The sequence below is a fragment of the Lolium rigidum genome, chromosome 7 (assembly GCF_022539505.1).
Source record: "Lolium rigidum isolate FL_2022 chromosome 7, APGP_CSIRO_Lrig_0.1, whole genome shotgun sequence".
Lineage (NCBI taxonomy): Eukaryota > Viridiplantae > Streptophyta > Magnoliopsida > Poales > Poaceae > Lolium > Lolium rigidum.
Window position 1 is genome coordinate 291432687 of NC_061514.1, and position 12074 is coordinate 291444760.

Genomic DNA, 12074 nt, shown 5'->3' on the forward strand with positions numbered 1-12074 from the left:
CACTGCGTTCCCGCCTATTTTTCTTCCCGCGCTTTCCACTTCTTCCCGCCTCCGTCCTCCCGCCATTTTTTCACTATATATATGATGGCTTGGCCTCCATTTACATATCACATCTACACTCATATCTGCAAACCTCATCACTCTGTCCCATGGCTTCCATCGTATCTCTAACCCTCCGGGAGGCGGAGGCGCTTTGCGCGTCGAACTACCCCCGCCCGCCGGGCTACCGCGTCCCGACCGGCCGGTTGCTCGAGCGTCGGAGGCGTACCGGTCCCTCCTCGTCCCTCTAGGTGTGGCGCGCGAGATGGCCATCACGAACCACTACTACTTCGAGCTCACGCCGAGCAGGCGGAGGAATCCCCGGTGGCATCCCGACTACTTCCCAACTTGGGAAAGCTTCTTCATCAATCGACGTGAGAGGGCGCTTGCCGTGCACGAGGAGGGCGGCCCGCCTCCTTCGGACTTCAACGAGGCCGGCCGTCGGGCTGTGGTGGCACGGCCGGACTCTCCCGAGGCATCATGGCCCACCGTGGCCCCCGCCTCGTGCTACCCTCGGTCCCAGCCCACGCGTGCTCTCCCGCCGAGGTTCGACTACCGCGACCCCGATGCCGGCGACGATGATGACGGCGACTACGACGACTACGGTGGCGAGTACTATCGGGCTAGGCACGAGTATGACCGAATGACTCGAACGGTCGAATCCGGCCATATGTATCTTAATTAATTTTCGGTTGAGCTCGTACTTTAATTCCATGTATCTGGCGGGAAACTTTTCTCATCATCAGCGTCTGCCACAATGACTTTATTGAAAATACAATTAAAATATATAAACAACTAGTGGCCTGTACATGGCGGTGACGGTGGTGGTGGCCAGTACATGGCGGTGATGGTGGTGGCCGCACACGACGGTGGCGACGGTGGCCTCGTACATGGCGGTGGCGGCGGTGGTGGCCGTACATGGCGGTGACGGTGGTGGCCAGTACACGGCGGTGGCGACGGTGGCCCGTACATGCATGGCGGTGGCGGTGGCGGTGGCCGCACACGGCGGTGGCGGCGGTGGCCGGTACATGGCGGCGGCGGCGGTGGACACGTGTGGCGGTGCGGTGGCACGGGAAAGGACGGCGGTGGTGGGCAGTACACGGCGGTGGCGACGGTGGCTCGTACATGGCGGTGGCGGCGGTGGTGGGCAGTACATGGCGGTGACGGTGGTGGCCGCACACGGCGGTGGCGACGGTGGCCTGTACATGCATGGCGGTGGCGGTGGCCGCACACGGCGGTGGCGGCGGTGGCCGTACATGGCGGCGGCGGCGGTGGACACGTGTGGCGATGCGGTGGCACGGGGAAAGGACGACGGTGGTGGGCGTACACGGCGGTGGCGGCGGTGGCTCGTACATGGCGGTGGCGGTGGTGGTGGCCGCACATGGCGGTGACGGTGGTGGCCGCACACGGCGGTGGCGACGGTGGCTCTGTACATGCATGGCGGTGGCGGTGGCGGTGGCCGCACACGGCGGTGGCGGCGGTGGCCGTACATGGCGGCGGCGGCGGTGGACACGTGTGGCAGTGCGGTGGCACGAGGAAAGGACGGCGGTGGTGGGAAGTACACGGCGGTGGCGACGGTGGCTCTGTACATGGCGGTGGCGGCGGTGGTGGCCGTACATGGCGGTGACGGTGGTGGCCGCACACGGCGGTGGCGACGGTGGCCCGTACATGCATGGCGGTGGCGGTGGCGGTGGCCAGTACACGGCGGTGGCGGTGGTGGCCAGTACATGGTGGCGGCGGCGGTGGACACGTGTGGCAGTGCGGTGGCACGGGGAAAGGACGGTGGTGGTGGGCAGTACACGGCGGTGGCGGCGGTGGCCTGTACATGGCGGTGGCGGCGGTGGTGGCCAGTACATGGCGGTGACGGTGGTGGCCAGTACACGGCGGTGGCGACGGTGGCCTGTACATGCATGGCGGTGGCGGTGGCCAGTACACGGCGGTGGCGGCGGTGGCGAGTACATGGCGGCGGCGGCGTGGACACATGTGGCGGTGCGGTGGCACGGGAAAGGACGGCGGTGGTGGGCGCTACATGGCGGTGACGGTGGTGGCCGCACACGGCGGTGGCGACGGTGGCCTGTACATGCATGGCGGTGGCGGTGGCGGTGGCCAGTACACGGCGGTGGCGGCGGTGGCCAGTACATGGCGGCGGCGGCGGTGGACACGTGTGGCAGTGCGGTGGCACGGGGAAAGGACGGCGGTGGCGTACATGGCGACGGCGGCGGTGGACACGTGTGGCAGTGCGGTGGCACGGGGAAAGAACGGCGGTGGTGGGCAGTACACGGCGGTGGCGGCGGTGGCCTGTACATGGCGGTGGCGGCGGTGGTGGCCGGTACATGGCGGTGACGGTGGTGGCCAGTACACGGCGGTGGCGACGGTGGTCTGTACATGGCGGTGGCGGTGGCCAGTACACGGCGGTGGCGGCGGTGGACACGTGTGGCAGTGCGGTGGCCAGTAAGTGGTTTTTTTTTGATTTGAAATAAGGCGGGAATGATTTTTTTTTAAATGGTCTTTAGGCCCGGTTTGCCTTTTTTTGCGCGCGCAGCGAAAACCGCAGCAAAAAAGGCCTTTAGGCCGCGCGCAAAAAAGGCCTTTAGGCCCGGTTTGTATTACAAACCGGGACCAAAGGGGGGCCTTTGGTCCCGGTTCGTAATACGAACCGGGACTAAAGGGGGGTTATAACTCAACCGCTTTGTCTCCGCGGAGATCAATCCCGCGGAGGCGAAGCATTGGACGCCGCCAGGCTGCCCAAACTCGTCGTCGCCGTCGCTTCGTCTCCCCGCGCCGTCGCCGTCGTCACCGCCTCCGCCTCCGCCGTTCGCCACCGCCACCGCCACCGCGCCCGCCCAACGCGCCGCCCACGCCGTGCCCGAGCCGCCCGCGCGCACGCCGCCCGCGCCGCGCCGCGCCCGTCGGCCCATCGCCGCGCGCGCTCCCGGCCTTTGACGGCCGCCGACGCCACCGCGCCTCCCTCCGCGCGCGGCGCCTCTGCCGCCGCGCCCCCGCCGTCCGCCGCGCCCCCACCACCGCCGCCTCCCTCCGCGCCGGTAAGTGGTAGTTAGAAATTTATATTAGTTAGAAAAAAAATAGTTAGAAATAATATATAGTTAGAAATATTAGTTAGAAATAATATATAGTTAGAAATATTAGTTATAAGTACTTGTTAGATAAAAATAGTGAAATTTATATTAGTTAGAAATAATATATAGTTAGAAATATTAGTTAGAAAAATTAGTTATAAGTACTTGTTAGATAAAAAGTTATATGTTAGAAAAAGTAGTGAAAATTATAGTTAGAAAAAAGTTATGAAAAGAATATTTGTTAGAAATAAGATATTCAAATTCAAATATTGAAATTATAGTACGCCGCCACCCCTTTTTTTATTTTTTTTGTTAACTTCTTATCAAATTTGACATATCAGATATATTTGTTAGATGTATCAAATTTGTTAGTACATTGTTAGTATAGTTAATTCGGAAAAAAATAGATGTATCAAATTAGTGCGGGCGCGCGCCCCTGCCGGTGCCGAGTCCGTGGCGGTGCCCCTACCGGCGCCCGTGGCTGTGCCGAGTCCGTGGCGGTGCCGCCGCGACATAGTGCCGACGCCCCCCAAACGGTAGTGCCGGCGCCGACTAACATATAGTGAAGTTATTTTTAATTTATGTTACGGCGCCGACTAACATATATGATTTGTTTTCAGCACTATATTATCGATCCTTAGTTAAGAACTACATATGTAACTCCATTTTCAGTTTTCTGCATTATCCTTAATTTGATCATATGATGGTTCCTATATATAGCTTGTAGGTCGTTGTAGAAAGCATGGACAGAGATGAAACTCAAGAAAATTTCATGGCTGACCTCATAGCCAACGGTACTCTGGATGATCGCGACGACGTCGTTATTCCAGATGATGGCGGTGACGATGTCACAGCAACTTTTTTGAATGACTCCGGTGAGGGAGCGGAGAATATTGAGGAAGAAGATCCTAATGGCGCCGGTGAGGAAGAAGATCATCATAATGTAGGATAACGTAGCATAGAAAACAAAAATTTTCCTACCGCGAACACGCAATCCAAGCCAAAATGCAATCTAGAAGACGGTAGCAACGAGGGGATTATCGAGTCTCACCCTTGAAGAGATTCCAAAGCCTACAAGATGAGGCTCTTGTTGCTGCGGTAGACGATCACTTGCCGCTTGCAAAAGCGCGTAGAAGATCTTGATCACGGCGCCACGAACGGGCAGCACCTCCGTACTCGGTCACACGTTCGGTTGTTGATGAAGACGACGTCCACCTCCCGTTCCGGCGGGCAGCGGAAGTAGTAGCTCCTCTTGAATCCGACAGCACGACGGCGTGGTGTCGGTGGCGGTGGAGAAATCCGGCGGAGCTTCGCTAAGCGTGCGGGATATGGTGGAGGAGCGGGGCGCTAGGGTTTGGGGAGAGGGGGTGGCCGGCCACTATAGGGGGCGGCCAAGGTGGTGGCTTTGGTGTGGCCGGCCCCCTCCCCTATGCCCCTCATTATATAGGTGGAAGCCCCAAGTGTTGGACACAAGTCTCCGAATAAGACCCGAACCCAAAACCTTCCATATGGTGGGAAACCTTCCCAAGCTAGGATTCCCACTAGAGGTGGGAATTCCACCTACCATATGGGGGGTGGCCGGCCCCTTATGGGGGAGTCCACTTGGGACTCCACCCCACTAGGGTTGGCCGGCCATGGAGGTGGAGTCCCATGTGGACTCCACCTTCCTAGGTGTGTTCTTCCGGACTTTTCTAGAACCTTCTAGAACCTTCCATAGAACCTTCCGAATCATTTTAATTCACATAAAATGACATCCTATATATGAATCTTATTCTCCGGACCATTTCGGAACTCCTCGTGATGTCCGGGATCTCATCCGGGACTCCGAACAAATATTCGAACTCCATTCCATATTCAAGTTCTACCATTTCAACATCCAACTTTAAGTGTGTCACCCTACGGTTCGCGAACTATGCGGACATGGTTGAGTACTCACTCCGACCAATAACCAATAGCGGGATCTGGAGATCCATAATGGCTCCCACATATTCAACGATGACTTTAGTGATCGAATGAACCATTCACATACGATACCAATTCCTTTTGTCACGCGATATTTTACTTGTCCGAGGTTTGATCATCGGTATCACACTATACCTTGTTCAACCTCGTCTCCTGACAAGTACTCTTTACTCGTACCATGGTATGTGGTCTCTTATGAACTTATTCATATGCTTGCAAGACATTAGACGACATTCCACCGAGAGGGCCCAGAGTATATCTATCCGTCATCGGGATGGACAAATCCCACTGTTGATCCATATGCCTCAACTCATACTTTCCGGATACTTAATCCCACCTTTATAACCACCCATTTACGCGAGTGGCGTTTGATGTAATCAAAGTACCTTTCCGGTATAAGTGATTTACATGATCTCATGGTCATAAGGACTAGGTAACTATGTAACGAAAGCTTATAGCAAATAACTTAATGACGTGATCTTATGCTACGCTTAATTGGGTGTGTCCATTACATCATTCATATAATGATATAATCTTGTTATTAATAACATCCAATATTCATGATTATGAAACTAATCATCTATTAATCAACAAGCTAGTTTAGAGGCTTACTAGGGACTCTTTGTTGTTTACATATCACACATGTATCAATGTTTCGGTTAATACAATTATAGCATGGTATATAAACATTTATCATAAACATAAAGATATATAATAACCACTTTTATTATTGCCTCTTGGGCATATCTCCAACAGATCTCCCACTTGCACTAGAGTCAATAATCTAGATTACATTGTAAGGTACCTAACACCCATGGCATTCGGGTGTTGGTCATGCTTTGCCCTAGGGAGAGCTTTAGTCAACGGATCTGCTACATTCGGATCAAGTGTGTACTTTGCAAATCTTTACTTCTCCATCTTCGATGTACTCGCGAATCGAATGATAACGCAGCTTGATATGCTTCAGCCTCTTGTGTGACCTTGGTTCATGTGCATTGGCGATGGCACCCATGTTGTCACAATATATGACTAGTGGGTCCAATGCACTAGGAACCACACCGAGCTCTACAATGAACCTCTTCATCCATACCGCTTCTGATGAAGCCTCCGAAGCCGCTATGTACTCCGATTCTCGTTGAGGATTTCGCCACCGTGCACTCGCTTCGAGCTTGCCCAGCTTATCGCAGCACCATTCAATATAAACACGTACACGGACCGTGACTTAGAGTCATCGGGATCGGTGTTCCAACTTGCATCGGTGTAACTTGTTACAACGAGCTCTTGGTCACCTCCATAACAAAGAAACATATCCTTAGTTCTTTTCAAGTACTTCAGGATATTCTTGACCGCTGTCCAGATGTTCCATTCCTGGATCACTTTGATATCTCGCTAGTCAAACTAACGAGCATGTGCTATATCCGGTCTTGTACATAGCATGGCATACATGATAGAGCCTACTCGCCGAGGCATAGGGGATCTTACTCATCCTTTCTCTTTCTTCTGCCGTAGCCGGTCCTTGAGTCTTACTCAAGACCTTGCTCGGTAACATAGGTAAGAATCCTTTCTTACTTTCGTCCATTCTAAACTTCTTTAGAATCTTGTCCAGGTATGTACTCGTGATAGCCCTATTAGACGTCTTGATCTATCTCTATAAATCTTGATGCCTAATATATATGATGCTTCACCAAGGTCTTTCATTGAAAAACTATTATTCAAATAACCCTTTACATCGCTTAATAGTTCTATATCATTCCCAATCAATAATATGTCATCTACATATAATATTAGGAACGCTACTGAGCTCCCACTCACTTTCTTGTAAATACAGGCCTCTCCATGACACTGTATAAACCCGAAGTCTTTGATCACCTTATCAAAGCGTCGGTTCCAACTTCTTGATGCTTGCTTCAGTCCATAGATTGAACGCTGAAGTTTGCATACTTTGTCAGAATTTTTAGGATCGACAAAACCTTTGGGTTGTACCATATACAACTCTTCCTCAATGTCTCCATTAAGGAACGCCGTTTTGACATCCATCTGCCAAATCTCATAATCGAAAAATGCAGCTATTGCTAACAAAATCCTCACAGATTTTAGCTTCGCTACAGGTGAGAAAGTCTCATCGTAGTCAACACCTTGAATTTGTCGGAAACCCTTTGCGACAAGTCGAGCTTTATAGACAGTAATATTACCATCAGCATCTGTTTTTCTCTTGAAGATCCATTTATTCTCGACAGACTTGTGGCTATCAGGTAAGTCTACCAAAGTCCATACTTTGTTATCATACATGGATCCCATTTCGGATTTCATGGCTTCTTGCCATTTGTTGGAATCTGGGCTCATCATCGCTTCTTCATACGTCGCAGGGTCTTCATCATTGTTATCCACAATCATGACATTTAGACAAGGATCATACCAATCCGGAGTGGCACGTTCCCTTGTCGATCTGCGAGGTTCAGTAGCTATCTCATTTGAAGTTTCATGATCATTATCATTAGCTTCCTCTGTTGCCGGTGTAGGCGGCACAGGAACATCTTCCGGTACTGCGCTACTCTGATCAACGAGTAGAGATTCTTCAATCTCATCGAGTTCAACTTTTCTTCCAGTCACTTCTTTAGTGAGAAATTCTTTCTCAAGAAAGGTTCCGTTCTTAGCAACAAAAATCTTGCCTTCGGATTTGTGATAGAAAGTGTACCCTATAGTTTCCTTAGGGTATCCTATGAAGACGCATTTCTCCGCTTTGGGTTCTAGCTTGTCCGGTTGTAACTTTTTTACATAGGCTTCGCAACCCCAAACTTTTAGGAACGACAGACTTAGGTTTCTTATTAAACCATAATTCATACGGTGTCGTTTCAACGGATTTTGATGGTGCTCTATTTAAAGTGAATGCGGCTGTCTCTAATGCATAACTCAAAAAGATAACGGTAAATCAGTAAGAGACATCATAGAACGAACCATATCTAAGAGAGTTCGATTACGACGTTCGGACACACCATTTCGTTGTGGTGTTCCCGGCGGTGTCAATTGTGAAAGTATTCCGCATTTCTTTAAATGCATGCCAAACTCATAACTCAGATATTCACCTCCGCGATCAGATCGTAGAAATTTAATCTTCTTGTTACGTTGATTTTCTACTTCACTTTGGAATTCCTTAAACTTCTCGAAAGTTTCGGATTTATGTTTCATTAAATAGATATACCCATATCTACTCAAATCATCGGTGAAGGTTAGAACATAACGATAACCACCGCGCGATGCTACACTCATTGGTCCACACACATCCGTATGTATGATTTCCAATAAGTCGGTAGCTCGCTCCATCATACCCGAGAATGGAGTCTTAGTCATTTTTCCCATCGGACATGCTTCACATCTATCAAGTGACTCAAAGTCAAGTGATTCAAGTAATCCATCGGTATGGAGTTTCTTCATGCGTTTCACTCCAATATGACCAAGACGACGAGTGCCACATATAAGTAGAATTATCATTCAATTTAATTCGCTTAGCATCAATGTTATGTATATGTGTATCACTACTATCGAGATCTAACGAAAATAAGCCATTCTTTTCGGGTGCTCGACCATAAAAGATATTATTCATAAAAATAGAACAACCATTATTCTCGGACTTGAATGAATAACCGTCTTGCATTAAACAAGATCCGGATATAATGTTCATGCTCAACGCGGGTACAAAATAGCAATTATTTAGGCTTAAAACTAATCCCGAAGGTAGATGTAGAGGAAGTGTGCCGACAGCGATCACATCGACTTTGGATCCATTTCCAACGCGCATCGTCACTTCATCCTTCGGTAGTCTTCGTTTATTCTTTAGTTCCTGTTTCGAGTTACAAATATGAGCAACCGAACCGGTATCAAATACCCAGGTACTAGTACGAGAACCGAGTGAGATAAACATCTATAACATGTATATCGGATATACCTTCTTTCTTCTTCTTGACAAGGCCGCTCTTCGGATCCGCCAAATACTTGGAGCAATTACGCTTCCGGTGTCCCTTCTCCTTGCGGTAATAGCACTCGAGCATCGGGCTTAGGGCCAGCCTTAGGTTTCACGGGAGGCGTGGCAGCTTTCTTGCCACTCTTCTTGTTCTTGCCTTTAGACTTGCCCTGTTTCTTGAAGGCTGGTGATCTTGTTGACCATCAACACTTGGTGCTCTTTCTTAATTTCAATCTCAGCAGATTTTAGCATGGCGAAGAGTTCGGGTAACTCTTTGTTCATGTTCTGCATATTGTAATTCATCACAAAGTTCTTATAACTAGGTGGCAGTGATTGAAGGACACGATTAATCCCCAGTCTGTTAGGAATCACTATTCCCAAGTCACTGAGTTTCTTCGCATGCCCGGTCATGGCGAGTGATGACCCACAAGTATAGGGGATCGCAACAGTCTTCGAGGGAAGTAAAACCCAAATTTATTGATTCGACACAAGGGGAGGTAAAGAATACTTATAAGCCTTAACAACTGAGTTGTCAATTCAGCTGCACCTGGAAAAGCACTAGCAACAGGGGTGATGTGAAAGTAGCGATAATATGAGAGCAGTAGTAACGAGTAACACAGCAGCAGTAATAGTAATATGAGAGCAATGGTACCAGAAAATAGTTGACATGTAGAACGAGTATATGATGATGAAAGATGGACCGGGGTTCCCAGCTATCTACACTAGTGGCAACTCTCCAATAACAAGTGTTGGGTGAACAAATTACAGTCGGGCAATTGATAGGATTGATAAGGCATTAAGAAAGAACATCAATTCATTAATCATGTAGGCATGTTTTCCATATTTAGTCGTACGTGCTCGCAATGAGAAACTTGCACAACATCTATTGTCCTACCAGCCGGTGGCAGCCGGGCCTCAAGGGAATCTCATCGGATATTAAGGTACTCCTTTTAATAGAGCACCGGAGCAAAGCATTAACACTCCGTGAAAACATGTGTCCCTCACATCACCGCCATCCCCTCCGGTTGTCCCGATTTCGTCACTTCGGGGCCTTTGGTTCCGGACGGTGACATGTGCATACAACTTGTAGATACAATCTAAGCAATAATTATAGAGCTCAAATCTAAGATCATGCCACTCGGGCCCTAGTGACAAGCATTAAGCATAACAAGATTGCAGCAACAATAACTTCACAAACTTTATAGATAGACTAATCATAATGTATCATCCATCGGATCCCAACAAACACAACACCGATTACATCAGATGGATCTCAATCATGTAAGGCAGCTCATGAGATCATTGTATTGAAGTACATGGGGGAGAGAATACCAACTAGCTACAGCTAGAACCCGTAGTCCATGGGGGAACTACTCACGGAGCATGATGGAGGCGATGGCGTTGATGGAGATGGCTTCGGGGGCACTTCCCCGTCCGGCGAGGTGCCGGGACGGAGACTTCGTCCCCCGAATTGGAGTTTCGCGATGGCGGCGGCGCCCCGGAGTCTTTCCGGAGTTTCGTCAAGTGGTACGGTGTTTTTAGGTCGAAAGGGGTTAAATAGACGAAGAGGCGGCGCGGGAGGGCCGACGGGGTGGCCTCCTCATAGGGGCGCGGCTCGGGGCTAGCCCGCGCGGCCCACCCTCCCGGTGGCCCCCGGCTCTCCTCCGACTCTTCTTTGGTGTTCTGGATGCTTCCGGGAAACATAAGATCTTTGGCGTTGATTTCGTCCAATTCCGAGAATATTGCCCGAACAGCCTTTCCGGAACCAAAAACAGCGAGAAAACGAGAACCGGCATTGTGGCATCTTGTTAATAGGTTAGTTCCGGAAAACGCATAAAAACATCATAAAGTGCAAGCAAAACATGTAAGTATTGTCATAAAACAAGCATGGAACGACAGAAATTATGGATACGTTGGAGACGTATCGGCATCCCCAAGCTTAGTTACTGCTCGTCCCGAGCGAGGTAAAACGATAACAAAGATAATTTCTGAAGTGACATGCTACTTACATAACCTTGATCATACTATTACAAAGCATATGAAATGAATGAAGTGACTCAAGGCAATGATCTATAGTTGCTAACAAGTAGATAACATATAGCAAAACTTTTCATGGAGAGTACTTTCAAGACAAGCATCAAAAGTCTTGCACAAGAGTTAACTCATAAAGCAATAAGTTCATAGTAAAGGCATCGAAGCAACACAAAGGAGGATATAAGTTTCAGCGGTTGCTTTCAACTTTCAACATGTATATCTCATGGATATTGTCAACATAGAGTAATATGATGAATGCAAATAAGCAAGTATGTAAGAATCAATGCACGAGTTGACACAAGTGTTTGCTTCTAAGATGGAAGGAAGTAGGTAAACTGACTCAACATAAAGTAAAAGAATGGCCCTTCAAAGAGGAAAGCATCGATTGCTATATTTGTGCTAGAGCTTTGGTTTTGAAAACATAAAGAGAGCATAAAAGTAAAGTTTTGAGAGGTGTTTGTTGTTGTCAACGAATGGTAGTGGGCACTCTAACCCCCTTGCCAGACAAACCTTCAAAGAGCGGCTCCCATTTTATTTTATTTTTGGGTGGCACTCCTTCCAACCTTTCTTTCACAAACCATGGCTAACCGAATCCTCGGGTGCCCGCCAACAATCTCATACCATGAAGGAGTGCCTTTTTATTTTAGTTTTATTATGATGACACTCCTCCCCACCTTTGCTTTCTCAAGCCATGGCTAACCGAATCCTTCGGGTGCCGTCCAACAATCACATACCATGGAGGAGTGTCTATTTTTGTTAATTAATTTGGGACTGGGAATCCCATTGCCAGCTCTTTTTGCAAAATTATTGGATAAGCGGATGAAGCCACTAGTCCATTGGTGAAAGTTGCCCAACAAGATTGAAAGATAAACACCACATACTTCCTCATGAGCTATAAAACATTGACACAAATAAGAGGTGATAAATTTTGAATTGTTTAAAGGTAGCACTCAAGCAATTTACTTTGGAATGGCAAGAAATACCACATAGTAGGTAGGTATGGT